The sequence below is a fragment of the Diadema antillarum genome, unplaced genomic scaffold (genome assembly GCF_040938485.1).
Source record: "Diadema antillarum isolate AM-2024a unplaced genomic scaffold, OU_Dant_1.0 seq00000392_RagTag, whole genome shotgun sequence".
NCBI lineage: Eukaryota > Metazoa > Echinodermata > Echinoidea > Diadematoida > Diadematidae > Diadema > Diadema antillarum.
In genome coordinates this window covers 1,067,501-1,083,576 of record NW_027271387.1, presented here as the reverse complement: position 1 = coordinate 1,083,576, position 16,076 = coordinate 1,067,501, and positions in this window count along the sequence as shown.

The following is a 16,076-nucleotide window of genomic DNA, read 5'->3' as shown; positions in this document are numbered from 1 at the left end:
CAGGGCCTAAACATGGATACCGGTCGACTACGGGTGAGATACGTTTTAGGTACTGTCATGTGCGGTTCATCTGCGGAGACCTATGGGTAGTAAAAATTGTTCTTCCCAGGTCGCACGCAAGGCTTGCCCGGAAAGGTGTTACACTGCCTTTAAAGACATTTTCCAGAAGAAATCACGAGCAAATCACTACCCAATGTGCAGAAGAGGTTTCCCATTTCTTTTTTAATCCAGCCGAAGTAAAAACCGACATCCGGGGACAATTGACAACGCTTCCTAACGAATGTTGGATTTTTCCATTCGCGTTCAAATCATTCGCGTACTCCGCAAAACATGGCCAAGAACCGAGACCCATAAGCTCTAAACCGTCGTCAACTTTTCAGGGGTGTCGCTTTTCGTTCGGCAGTAATTAAAGAAAAAAGCAAGGGAAAAAATATCTTCCGAACGTGTCCTTCAGACTGGGTCGCGATTGCCAGTGATTTGTTACTGAAAAAAAAGGCCTTGAAAGCTTCGTCATGATGTGCACAACCTATGCAAGACGTCAATGATGTTCGCAAAAGGTTCCGACAGTTTGGAGAATGTCTCGCTTATGTTTCGCAAAATCTGCGAAGTTCTTCCGATCATTTCAGACATCTCTCACGAACGTTTGGTGCATGTTTAGGGTAAATCTGCATACTGTGACGTACGTCTGACCTATTATACAAGAAGCATATATGTCCAAGGTGTCTGACTTTCATTGCATTTCATTTAATTTCCATTCGTTTCATTTCTTATTTTTTTGAACAATTTAAAATCGCAAAATACATCTACACATGTGACATAAATTAATAAAAATGTTAAAAACTCGCATACAGAATGAAAATTTTTAACAGTCACAGAATTCGTTCAAAATCATATATGAAAGTCAAGATAATGTTTAGAGAAACCTTAAAAGAAATATGACTTTTGTGGGGGAGGGGGGTAACTCCTCAGAGGAGATATTGACACTCACGCAACAACCGTGTGTGCATAAACCAACAACCAACAGAGAGGAATGAAAGGGAAAGAATGAAAAGGAAAAAGAAAAGAGAGCGAGTTTGGCTTCCACTGAATGCATATTCTCGACATTCGCACAGACGTAAGAAGTACACACTGCGCAAGAAGTGTGTTTGACTTCTCTTCTAAAAAAATGCAACAAAAGCTTCGTTTTACGCAGAAGACTTAACACTGAAGATCTGCGACTTATTCACGTACTACTTGAGAAATTCTCACCTATGTTTTTTTTTTTGTATGTCTGGTGGCCAAATCCGCACCATTTGACGTCTGAAATCGGTAATCGAACTCATGACCGAGGCGCCAGAGTTCATACTGACTGCATTCCATCTCACTTTATTTATCAGGTTTTCTACAAATCATCGCAGTTTGAATCAAGTACCAACAATTTCGAAAACCCGTAGAGAGAATGAAAAATACATAATTATTAAAGACAAAATACCCATAAATTAGTCTAGAGTCTGCCATATATATATTACGATGTTAAGATGTGCGTGGGAATCTACAGAAAAGCAGATACTTGTGGGGTTAGGTCCTTAGAGGAGACGTCAGCACACATAAAAAAGCGTGTCTTCGCAATCCACAAGCAACATAGAGAAATGGATGAGACAGAGAGAAAAAAAAACCCCAAACAAACGATAGAGAAAATAACAAATTTGACTTCAACTCAAGACATCAGTAACTCAGTTATTGTGCTGTTCGTATTTTTCCTAGGTCGCGTGTTCTTTGTGTGTGTCACTGGCTATAGTTCAGGAGTGGTACACACGATAATCGCAATATACATCTTGAGAAGAAAGTCACAAAGAGCGCAAAAATGGTTAAAGGTTCAATTGTCGGGATACATTCGAAGAAAGCCTTCACCGAATGTTTGGGCATATATTCGACATTCGCGTCCTTCGCAAAATGTTTGCTTCCTCAGCAAAACAAGCTCTTTAATCCGAAAGGGTAAAAGATACGTTTTTTTGAAGGTCCTTAATCACAAAATGTAACACAGTCCCTTATCTCTAACGTTCGTCAGTATGCACCTTCGTTACGCACCTTCTTTTCTTTTTTCTTTTTGGGAAAAACAAAACTTGTTTGATTTTGGGATTACCGAACCCTTGAAGTAACGGACCTACAGTAATTCTCAACATCACCTCTCAAACTTGAGGAGCTGGCGTCACAATAAGGATATGTAATTTAACGATATATTTCAAATGAATACATGTACACGCAAAACTCAGCATTCTCTTGTCAAAATCTATTTATTTGCATTCCTTTATCCTACTTTCATATTTTCTAACCTATTGTGATATCATATTTGCTTTTTGTTGACCTTTCAAGGAGTGCAAATGCTGATACACTGTGAGAAGAGAATGGAGACATGGTTCTACGCTCCAAGTTTTCTTCTGACTCTGTTGATTCTATCTGGTCTTGCGCCATCGGTACCTGCGCACCAGAGCATCTGTGACATATGCACATGTTTTTCCGGGATACGAAGTGTGTCGTGCGTAAATGTATTCAATGTTCCGAAGTGCTCTTCTTGTCTTGAAGGTAACACTTCTGGCGAATTAGTTGATATCGAGGATATACCAGAAACGCTTTCTACATGCCTATTTAAAGAATTAACAACTACAAATGTGCTCGTGCTCGACGGAAATTCTCTGAGAAATGTTCCGACAGATATGTTTATTATTATGAGAGAGCTCCAAAGCTTATCGCTTGCCAAAAACCTGTTGACAGGGATTCCTGTGTTCAGTAACCATACCTCGCTAAGAACTCTCGTATTGTTGAGTAATGCTATTTCGGATGTTGGAAAACACCTAAGAGAAGATGTCTCAAAACTTGAGAAACTTTCCCTTTCATTTAACAGGATCAAGCGCTTTACGGCAGATCAGTTTCCAATCAATATTCGATCTATAGATTTAATTGCAAATATAATTAAAAAGGTTAACGAGTTCTCTTTTGCTGGTCTGCTCCAACTGCAGAGGATTGACATGTGCGAGAACCGACTTAAAGGCATAGTCTCTGGAACGTTTTCGCTCCCGTACCTGCGCGTGGTGCGTTTAGATGATAACCGCATCTCCTGGATTTCCTCTGATGCCTTCTCCAGCAGCATTACATATCTATCTCTCTTGGGAAATAGACTGACTGAACTGTACTCTGTCGATGGATTTCCTAACTTAAAATCATTATATCTACCAAGCATTCGCTTCATCTCACCTGGCCTTGAAAGGCTCAAATTTCTTTTTGTTCACAGGGCAAACAAAGATTTCAAAATTGTGTCAACTCTGGAAAACGTTAACACTCTTGAAACGTTTATGGTTGCAGGTAGTGCAGAAAAATTCATTTCATTTACCAACCAGTCCTTTCTAACTTCACTGTTCGTGCATTCATCGCAGGTGGAAAGACTACACAATGTCACAAGGTTATCATCATTGTCAGGTCTTCTGGTACTAGATAGCAAACTTACCACTGTACCTGTTGTCGCTGAACTAAAAATGCTTAGAATTATCGATTTGGCAGGCAATGAAATTACATCAGTGCAAGCCTCGATGTTTGACACCCTCCCAAGCCTGAAATATCTAAGCCTGGAGGAAAACAGCATATCATCTCTTAGTGGGCACTTTCAGACTCCAAATTTGAAAACCATCAACTTACATCACAACATAATATCGTACAGCGACGTAGACATAATTTTCCCTGTTGGCTTGGAAATTCTGTATTTGTCCCGAAATCATTTACGGCGTTTTTTTCCTTTTACAAATACATGGCACCTCGAGACACTGCATGTTTTTGAAAATGAACTGACATTTGTCGATCGGGACACTTTTGGTGAAGTGTATAGCCTAGAAGAATTGTTTTTGGCGTATAACCGCATTGCAGCTGTGTATAGATTTCCCATCTCACTTCGACTAGCACGTTTAGACCTCAGCAACAACCCACTTATTTTTATCGATTCTTTGGCACTTTCGACTACCCCAAAAATTACTGAACTGTATCTTAAGAACACCCGTATTTCCGTATTTGAAAATAGCCTTCCTGTTTTGACGACACTGGATCTGAGCGGTAGCTGGCTCCTAGAGATCCCGCACAATTTTGCCCAACTTGTTCCAGAAGTATTTATTTTAGATTTATGCGATAACCCCTTGTTAAGAGTTGATTTAGCTGCCATAGAAGCACTACCATTAAAACGTGTGTGTTTTGGAAGCAGCGAGGGGAAGCCAATCTCTCCTAAAAGTTTTCATCTCCTCGAACAGGCAGAGTCAGTAGATCTGTTACTGACATCATCTGTTGAGATCACCTGCAGTGATTTAGTTGCCCTGGCGACAAAATTGTACCTCGGCATTACTCGAGGGACTGTAGGAGAATTCAACGAGACTCACTGTGTAATACCTCTATTCAAGCATCTTTCCTTGAGGGAAGTAAACGTCGCCGACAGCTTTTTTATCCAACTACTGGCCAGCGGAGGTGTGAAATACCTCACCTTTGAAAAACTTGGGTTGAAGTCAAAACTTCCCTTTCCAGGTGTGAGCCAATATTTACACGCACCGAACCTCAAACAACTGAAGTACACATTTAGCTATTTATTGAATATACCCCCGATTTTTGCACCGATTGCTATTTCTCTTAACCTTAGCAGAAATATGGTGAAGTTTCTTGACTGTGACCGAATCTTTTACTTATACAGTCAGCTTCGTTACCTAGACTTATCCTACAATTGCATTTCTTTTCTGTCGAAATCTTCTAGGATGGACATTATACATCCACTTGAAACTCTAATCTTAAAGGGTAATGAGATTAGTTTACTGGGAGTTAAGAATGGAAATGCACACCTCAGCATATTTCCGCGCCTCACAAATTTGGACTTAACAAGTAATAATCTACGTTATCTGAGTGAGGGTATTGTCCCTACAAGTCTTTGGAACATGCCGTTGTTTTATCTTACGCTGAATGCAGACGATAACCCACTCCTCTGTGATTGTAACCAACGATGGCTTCTCAGCCTTGATGATCATTTAACTATTCAAAATGGCGTCTGCGTTGCTCCAGCGGTAAACAAAGGTCGCCTTCTTACAAACATAATTCAAGAATCTTTTCCTTGCCCACCATTTGTTACGACTGGGCAGGTGTGTGCTTTTATTAATGACAGTTTAATTGTGTCTGTGACGTGCCCGGTGATATCACATCCGCAACCTAACATTACGTGGTTCTCTTCAAGCCCCCTACTTGGTGATTCACTCTCCACTTATCACGGTGAATCCGTTGAGAAAGATCATATAGAAATCGATCTATATACTTTTGTCAACCAAAAAATTATCTTGTCATGTGGCGCAGAAAGCATCTACCATTCCATAGTAATAGACATTGCTTTATCAGTAGAATTTTCATCCGAAACCGTGGGGAGACATAATTTTCTGAACGCATCGTTAACTTGTGAAGCTTGGCAACGATTAGATGATGTTACAAAACTCAATGGTCCTACCGCTCCCCCCTTAAGCACCCAGATAAGTGGTACAGGAAGCTCTGAATTCAACAAACTTTATTTCGTTGCTGCTGTGTCTTTGTTATTGTCAAATTTACTTACTAAGTAACAGTTGCCAACGCATACTGATGTTAATGACCGCATTAACATGTCACTTAAAGCCACTGTGCGGACCTCTAGACATACTTTACCGGAATCATTTCCCATCCTGCAAGAAATTTGCCCCGTTACAATATATGACTTGTCTGACAGTTTCCGTACTTGTAACTTGCCTTCCTTGTAGCTGCACTCACATTACCGTGTTTGGAAATCAAATAGAAGGAAATTAGAAAGATAAAGTCTTAGCTTTTTTTTTTTCAAAACTGTATAGCTTTTCCAAATTGATGAAACTTATACTACAGTGTACACGGCGTAGATGTTTATAATCTTCTTTGTTTTGATGAAAATACTAATAAACAGATATAACCTCTCTGATGAATTGTTTCGAAATTAATTATTTCATCCGTGTTTTAATATTACTTTCTGAATTGTTTTATTATTATATATGACTTTGGAGTGAAACTTTTCCATAATGGCAGCATTTTTAGGCAACGCCTTCGATGATAATATGCTGGTCAACTGTGGACATCTCTGCTGTCGTTGTTGTGCGTTCTTAAGAAATGGCTCATAATGTTTAACATCAATTATATGATTTTTATATGGTCAGTATAATTTCAAACACGATGTAACTCCATGAAAAAGCAAACATGAAGTTATAGAAACAAACTGTCCAACAATTTCAGAGAAAAAGCTAGAAGTGTTTTAAAGTTTTTTTCAATTATCCAAACTACAGAAATATGTGTAGAAGTTAGTGTGTATTGATATTTTTGAATATAAAAACATTGTCAGCACTTTGAAAATTTGTCGTCTATCAACGTAAAGTTGAGCCATCGCCGAAACCCTGTACTTTGTCACCGCCGACAGGGGTATCTGCATGCGAGCTACCGCCACAACCCCGTACATGTTCCCCACCGGCAGGGATGTCTGCCTGAACAAACCCCCGACAATACATGGCGAGTACCCCGCTGGTGCCCGGGTATACCCGGGGCTGGAGGAACGATTGTCAGGCACGTAACCTCTTGAACCCGACGGTTCTGTTTTTCATAGTCCACCTTCTGACGATGAAATTTTGTATACCGAATCTATCGTGTCCTATCTCTTAACGGCGGTCCTCGCTCCGCGCGGTCGCAGAACAATTGTACAGGGCGTATGGCAAGCCATTTTGCTTTCTAAAAAGATTTTCTGATATCACGAATTCCATTTCGTGATATCATAAATTCGAATTTCTGATATCACAAATACACCCCATTGGTTTATCACGTAGAACCAATTGTTGATATCACGAAATCGAATTAGTAATATCACAAAATCAATTCATGATATCACAAATTCAATTCGAGATATCACGAATTCACATTCTTGATATCAAGAAATACATATTGTGATATCACTAATTCCAATTTGTGATATCACTAATTTACATGGAATTTCAGCACTTATCTTGCGCAAGAAAATCATTTGATTTCGTTGAGCGCAGAAATACTAGAGGAATTCGAGCGTTAGTTTTGTGCTGAACAGCAACTGTGATTTCGAGCGTTAGTTGAGCGCAGAAATACGCAGGGAATTCGAACGTTAGTTCAGTGCAGAAAGCCACTGTGAATTCGAGCGTTAGTTGAGCGCAGAAATACAGAGGGTATTCGAGCGTTAGTTCAGTGCTGAAAATTGCTGTGAATTCGAGCGTCAGTTGAGCGCAGAAATACACAGGGAATTCGAGCGTTAGTTCAGTGCAGAAAATCGCTGTGAATTCGAGCATTAGTTACGTGCAGAAATACACAGGGAATTCGAGCGTTAGTTCAGCGCTTAAAATCGCTGTGAATTCGAGCGTTAGTTGAGCGCAGAAATACACATATAATTCGAGCGTTAGTTCAGTGCAGAAAATCGCTGTGAATTCGAACATTAATTAAGCGCAGAAATACACAGGGAATTCGAGCATTAGTTTTGCGCTGAAATTCAACTGTGAATTCGAGCGTTAGTTGAGCGCAGAAATACTCAGGGAATTCGAGCATTAGGTTTGCGCTAAAATTTAACTGTGAATTCGAGCGTTAGTTTAGCGCAGAAATACTCAGGGAATTCGAGCATTAGTTTTGCGCTGAAATTCAACAGTGAATTCGAGCGTTAGTTGAGCGCAGAAATACAAAGGGAATTCGAGCGTTGGTTTAATTGCGCTGAAATTCAACTGTGAATTCGAGCGTTAGTTTAGCGCAGAAATTCCGATGGAATTTCAGGTGTTATCTTTACATAGTTTATAACGATAGTTACAGGAAAAAAAAAACTTAATGAAGAGTTTTGGCAACTCGTCTTTCATTTAAAGTGATTTTATTTTTAGAAGAATCAATAAAAATAAATCGTTTAGCAAAATTATCTAAAATACTATTATTTATATGTTGTCAATTACTTCAAAGTCACATATTATTATATTCTTATTTTTTTCTCCATTTCTCGCCACTGATTTGGCAGAGACTGGTTAACCTACAACTTTTGTTTGCGTTTCTCTTAATTTTGTGAAAGATACTCTCTCCCGACCTCCCCCTGTAACTCCTCCAAGTAAATAAGAGACATTTCTCATTGCGCAGATTAACAGAATTGAAGTCCTTTGTACCACTGCTTTCATCTTACTACCGATTCTAACTGTTTGTTTGCCATGCACACTGCTGCACCAACCTCCTCAGAGGATCTGGATATCTTTACTCTTCTCGCTCTGGTCTGAAGACTACTTGTGCATTCCAGTTTTGTTCTCCCCGGTTTTGGTTCTTGAATAAACTTGCCTATAACAGATTACACATTGAATTATTTTACAAAATCATAAACATATTGGAGCAGGCAAACTGTATACCCAACACTATTGATCTCAATGGATACACCCATTTTTGTTCTGGAGTGATTTTCCAGGAGTGACAAAATGTCTATATAAATATAAGGGAAACACGTTGCGTTATCTGACCACCAGCCGACACCAGTGGTGGACATTATAGTTTGGCAGGTCACCCTCTTCTATTTGTTGTCTCCGCACCCTGCATGAGTCAGCTGCTGACATACACAGACCAGAGGGGTGATTGCCCTCGATCGGTCCTCCGCATTACAAACACGTGGTATGCTTTATAAAACACATACACGGACATACAACCACACATTATCATCGATTTGGTGTAAGAGTCTTACTGTAAGGGGACTACCACATGCAAAATGTCGCATTATTAACAATAACGTAGTAATAGACAACAATTTGAGGACCAGAACGATGAATTAAATGTAGGCCCTAAGTGAGCATAGTATCATTGAATTCATGATAATGTTGCAAAACATTGATTTGTATCAATAATTCATCACATATCTTACCTTGATGATCATTTAGGGAATGATGGATGTGTAAGTCTCTTATGTAATACACGTATTTGTATTTTGAACATTCTTCTATAAAAGTTAGCAGTAGTAAACATTCCATCTGAATATCAGCTCAAAACTAATGTTCCAATTCCCTGTGTATTTTTGCGCTAAACAAACGCTCGAATTCACAGTTCAATTCCAGCGCAAAACTAGATAACACTCGAATTCCCTGAGTATTTCTGCGCTAAACTAATGCTTTGATTCACAGTTTAATTCTAGCGCAAAACTAACGCTCGATGTACCTTTGTATTTCTGCGCTAAACTAACGCTCGAATTCACAGTGATTTTCTGCACTGAACTGACGCTCGAATTCCCTGTGTATTTCTGCGCTAAACTAACGCTCGAATTCACAGTTAAATTCCAGCGCAAAACTAACGCTCGAATTTCCTGTGTATTTCTGCGCTAAGCTAATGCTTTAATTCACAGTTAAATTCTAGCGCAAAACTAACGCTCGAATTCCCTTTGTATTTCTGCGCTAAACTAATGCTCAAATTCACAGCGATTTTCTGCACTGAACTGACGCTCGAACTCCCTGTGTATTTCAGCGCTCAACTATAACGCTCGAATTCACAGTTGAATTTCAGCGCAAAACTAACGCTCGAATTCACTTTGTATTTCTGCGCTAGACTAATGCTCGAATTCACAGCGATTTTCTGCACTGAACTGACGCTCGAACTCCCTGTGTATTTCAGCGCTCAACTAACGCTCAAATTCACAGTTGAATTTCAGCACAAAACTAGCGCTCGAATTCACTTCGCGTTTTTGCGCTAAACTAACGCTCGAATTCACAGCGATTTTCTGCACTGAACTAAAGCTCGAAATCCCTGTGTATATCTGCGCTCAACTAACGCTCGAATTCACAGCGATTTTCCGAACTGAACTAACGCTCGAAATCCCTGTGTATATCTGCGCTCAACTAACGCTCGAATTCACAGCGATTTTCCGCACTGAACTAACGCTGGAATTCCCTGTGTATTTCTGCGCTCAACTAACGCTCGAATTCACAGTTAAATTTCAGCGCAAAACTAACGCTCGAATTCCCTGTGAATTACTGATATCACATATTCGAATTTGTGATATCAATAATTCAATTTGTGATATCACAAAATGGAATTTGTGATATTAGAATTTCGCATTTTTGATATCACAAATTCAAAATAGTGATATCACAAATTCATTTTGTGATATCACGAATTACCATTGGTTTTTCACGTGAAACCTATTTTTGATATCAAGAATTCGAATTTCTGATATCACAGATTCATTCAGTGATATCACAAATTGAATTTTTGATATCAGGAATTCGAATTTGTGATATCAAGAATGGATTTTGTGATATCACAAATTCGATTTTTTGATATCACAAATTGAATTCTTGATATCAAAAATTAGATTTTTTGATATCACAATATGGAATTCGTGATATCAGAAATTAACTTTTATAATGTAAGAAAGGCTTGTCATAAGGGCGAATGTCGAGCTAACACTGTGGTAATTTAATGGGCTGGTCGTTTACGAAGTAAGGATCTAAGCGCTCTCTACATACCTTCCGAGCTGTCTTACTCATTTCCTCTCTACATTCTTGAAGGTGTTTGATTCAATTCATTTATGTTATTATTATTCATTATTACGTAAAGAAGTAGCCATTACAATCCTTGCTCAGCTGCATGCAGCACCAACTCTATGAAGCACATTCTCTACCATCCTCTGTTCCATTTCCCTTGTTCAGCGTGTAGGTATTCTCTCATTCTCTCTTTTTTTTTTCTTTCTTTCCTTCCATACTTTTCGTCTATTCTGGCAAGTTGTGTCATGTTGTTGTGTTTCTTCTGTTTTGTCCCGTCCTGTCGTATATTATATTCGTCACAAGTGTTTGTAAATAAGTAATTCATAGGTTTTATGAGTGGTTCACAATCTACAAGCTTTGCTTTTTAGTGGACCTCTCTATTCTTTCTTCCTTTTTTTTCAACTGAAGCATGACTTTGTATTATTTTTTTTGCCAGTATGCGCTCCTATGTTTATTGATACCATTTATTAATTAAGACAAATGTTCTTTGTTTATGATGTAAAACTTGATTTAACTTGTGTTATGTTTTTGTTGAAAAAGAAAAAAGAAGAAGAATGAAAATAAATGAATTGAATTGAATTGAATTGAATTGAATGTTGTATTGTCATCAAACAAGATTAATGCATGATACAAAGTATACATTACACAATATTAAATGGGTTAGTCAAATACCGGTTAGTGATTGGCTAAACATAGTCACGTGATGGAGGCACATTGGTTATGTTCGCCCATGGGCAGAACATTTTTTGTAATGTTCTCCCATGGGAAAACATTTTCACGTAACAAATGACAAAAGATATCAAACGATTGAACGATCATATTTTTCACGCAATCGATAGGATAAATTTGCCTATTCCATACAATGTGAAAAAGCAGATGACCGATTATTGTAATGTGTACGAAAGTTTGATTTGAAGGACCCGCGCACAGTGAACTTGGCTCTGCGCGAGCGATCGAGTGCGTTGTGCTGGTGATTTGACTAACCCATATAATGTAACAGATGATGACTTTTGTTGTCGGGAACATGTACCAAACGTTCCACCCTCAGGGTTTGAAATGCTATTTTGGGAGGCTATAAGTCCCTCGACTTAGAACCGCCCTCAACACCATTTCAAACCCTTTGGGTGGAGCATTCGGTATGTTCCCTTGCTCGCCAGTCATCATCTATAAATGTTGCGCAATGTTAAAAAAAGAAGGTATATTTCATAAAGTGTGTACGCATAATTGCATAACGAGAAAACAATGCACAACATGCAATGGTGACAAGAGTAAACTATCCTATCTCTCCGATGAGTGTCTGCCTGCTCGGTAAATATCTGTGTGTAGGTAGGGTAAAAGTGCCAGCCTCCTGGAAAGGCCAAAACTTCATAAGTGTCGGCGGGAGGGTCTCGACCCTCTTGTTGACGTGAATTCTGTACTGCGGTAGGGGAACAGGCAAGTGAACTTAACTCCATTCTCCTATCCTGTTTACTCCCCTGTTAAAGATGGTGTAGGTACGGAGTGTAGGAGACTCTGGATAGAGGGAGTACGTTTATTGCTCGGCTGTTACAATCTATTTGTTAGATTGAAGTACAGGTAATCACCCATCTCCTACCATCTCTCGCGAGTTGGCTCCATGAACGAGACACCGCTTCAGTAGGCGCCCCAACCTCGTAAGGGTTGATGTTAACATAGGATCACTGGGCGAATGAGCTGCCAGACAGCCACCGGAGCCCTAGATGGATTCAACAACCGAGTGTTCAACTCCATTGCCCATAACTTTCTATCTGTGGAGAGCGGTCGTGGATCACCAGCCGTGGAGCAAGGGAGGCAGGCCTCTTTTGTCCCGTCAAGAAACTTGCATACCAGGACACTCCGATATAAGACATACGACTAAGGATATCGCTGCCATGTCCCAGCTTATACTTAGCCACGGCACACGGACCGTGGGTGTACAAGGTGTGACCAGTACTCTACCCCACGTATAAGGCCCTTCGCGCAGGCCCGAGGACTACATCCATGCAGGCGGTTCAGGTCTGCTTGATGCTGACAAAAGAAGACGGGCATCACTCGGCAGCACCTTGGATGACCAGACAGCCGTGTTTAGGAAGAATATCACTACTACCTTGCGGACGGAGAGAGGCCTAGAAATGGTGGACTATTTAAACCCAACGCTCGTCTCCTAATACCCTGTACTTTAATGGAATAGTTTGGCTTACCAACGGGCATCTTCCAACCTCTTCCAAAACAAGGTTGTCAGCTATCGACCTGAACGACGGTCCGTCCTCATTGCTCATGGCATATATATGGCACCTAAAATCGCATCATATAAATAATCTTTCCGAATCTTTCCTAATTGCAAATGCGTTAAGAAAGGCTGCGTCCTCGTATCAACCATCTTCACTATCTTCTTTAGCGTGATGCTTAAACAAAATAAGAAGCCCTCAACGACGGAAATGCCGGTTACATCCGGTACCACACAGATGGCAGTCTATTCAAGCCAAGCATCAGCGTCGACGTAGGTAATACGAGGCCCTCATATGGAAAGTCACAGGTGATCGTGGTCATGTATTGCTTCATTGCCGTAATCGTGTGAGGCCTGTTGCATTGTGATTTGTTTTCATTGATGTTCTTGGGAATCTCACGACTAGTATCTGTGTATCGTGATTGATGTAAGTGATTTTGTGAGAAGTATTCGATGGTCATCATCAATGGGTCTTGTTGTTCTTGTTGTTGTTGTTGTTCAAGGATGAATCGCGAATCATGAATGTACGCATACGTCGTAACCATGCGGCCAATGTGCAGACGAAATACATCTGCTCTGCGCTTCTGACACTGATGAATTCGCCGAATGGGCTGTTCTGGGCACAGTTCATACTAGACATGAGACGAACAGCAGATTGTCATCAACATAACAACTCGTCATTTCCGCCAAGCTTCGCGACGACGCGTCGTCGTGAAAGTAAACCACACATCAGTAATCACATGGTGCATTCCTCCAGTTATATTATTTGTCATGTGCAACAAACATGCGTGTTTTTTTTTTGTGTGTGTGTGGATGATTCGTAGACTGGACTCTCCTTCTATCTTCTCCTTTCTTCAATGTCTCTTATAATTGCTTCGATTCCTTGTCAACACCAGTGGAGCTTGCATATACACGGTTTCTTTTCTATACCAGCCAAGCTTGTTTAAAGTGTGCTTGAATAATTGTTTTTCATGTATGATATCACTTACGTTGTGTTCAGTGTTAAACTGTTAACAATAATTCGTTTCCGTGAGAGTCACCCTGAGTGAAGCGATTCCTTTTTCGAGAGAAGGGAATTGTGTTACGGATTTCTCATTTCCTGTACGCATTTCAGTATGTTGCATTCGATATTTTCGCACTCTTTGTGTAGGCATGTTAAGGGCTTTTTACACTTGTAAATTTTTGCTTAGCCCCGGACCAACGGTGGGGCTAAGGGGGGGGGTCTTAGCCCCACCGTTGGTACGGGACTATCCTTAGCCCACTTTCTGTTTACACTCGTTTTTGCCAAAGTGGGCTAGCCCCACCGATAGTACGGTACTATCTGGCCCTGCAAAATAGCAGGGGTTAGCACCGCAATTGCGGTGCCAAGCAAGTGAGTGTAAACAGAACGAAAAAAATAATCCTGGGCTAAGCGACGGAGACGAAGTCCGACCCTCACTGACCAATCAGAAACGAGGTAATCAAGTGCTGCCGGTGCGTGCGTGTACGTGTACAGTACACAGCGTAATTATGAATATTCATGTGGTTTGGAAAGTCCGGGGCTAAGAAATACAAGTGTAAAAAGGTCAGTTTTCTCCTTAGCCCCGGACAAGAGATAGTACGGGACTAATTGGCGAGTGTAAAAAGCTGAAAAAATTGGTACGGGACTAACGATAGTCCTGGGTCAGAGAAAGTCCGGGGTTAAGAAACACAAGTGTAAAAAGCCCTTAAGCAACCTTGCACTCTGCTCCAAACGAAAAGGACATCCCATTATTACTGTCAAGGGGACAATTGTGCTACTTCAGGTACGTAGCCAGATTTTTTTTTTTTCATGAGCTGCGTAGGTCAAGAGAATAGACCTTTAGATGATAACTGCGGCCCATTGGGGATGGGGGTGTGTCAAGGGTCAATGGTAACCACCACTTTTGATGGTATAGTTAAGAATAAATCATCGTTCAAAAAGAGGGTATGAAAATCAACATTAAGTTACAACGTGAATGGCTAAATCGTGTTAGCTGTCTCATCTTGATTTGCGTATGAGTCTTAAATGTGTACTAACGCTTATGGAGCGTCACCAAACGGGGACGTTGTTGGAAGGGGGTCCCCCTCTTATACGAGTTAGCTTTTACATTTAGAACTGAAATCTCACAGTCAGGTTCACACTTTGATGGGATTTTTGGCACAATTTTCAGTCAGAAATAGTTAAAAAGTCATATAATGAGACAATGTATGTGGCTAAGACACCGTTTACAGTGAGTGAAACTGAATGCGGGCTCGGCCGCGGCCGAGGCCGGCCTTCATTTCACCGTAAACGCGCAAAAGGCCAAGCGGTACTAAAATTGGCTGCGCATTTTGCCAAGCTCTGAGGGTAGTCTCGGCTGCGGCTCGACCCGGCCCTGCACTGTAAACAGGGTCTATTATCCGCGTATCCAGGTATATTATGGTGTGAACTACCCTATAAAGATCTATGGAGATGGACCGAAGGGACGATGTGGGAGGGGGTCCCCTTCCCACACGAGTGAGCTTTTGCTGGTTTAGAATTAAAATGAGAGATCTGGTGCTCACTTAAGGTGTAATATTTTCAAATATTTCAGTCCCAGAAGTAAGAAAATGTCATACCCAGGAACAATTTGAATGACTTAATCGTGGTATCTGTCACCTGTTGAGCCACTGCGTGCGTCTTGTTACAATGAATTTATGGAGGCGAACCTAAGGAGGAGTGTGTAGGAAGGGTAGGTCGGTGTCCCCATTCCACATCTGGAAGCTTTTCACTGTTCTTGTAAACAAATCAGGGATCTGGTGCACTTTCTGTGGTGGAATATATGCAATCTGTTAAATGAAAAAGTAAGCAAGCTTGTATCCAGAATCAGATGAAATGTGTATGGCTAAATCATACTACAGCTGTCACTATATCCGCATCGCGTCGTCACTCTATATTTACGTTTATGGAGGTGGAGAGGAGAGGAATGCTCCCCTCCCCAACACCCACCCACGTAAGAGAGAAAGCTTTTGTATGCTTAGAATTAAGATTCTTTACGGTATACTTGGAACACTGTTGCATGTTTGGTAAATTTTCAGTTATTTGGAGAAGGGGCTATTAACTTAGGCCATTCTCCCAGATGTAAATCCCTTTTAGAAAATGGACAAAGAAAAAGAAATCCGTGTCGCGTTTGATGCGTACACACAGGTGTTTTATTTAATTTATCTTTCAGGCTATAAATTGATCTCTTTTGGTTTGTATTATGGGTTCCTCGTTTTGCATTTATTCATATTTGCTTATATTTGTTTATTTCTATCACAAATTGACTGTCTTGTGTTGAACTTGTGTTGAA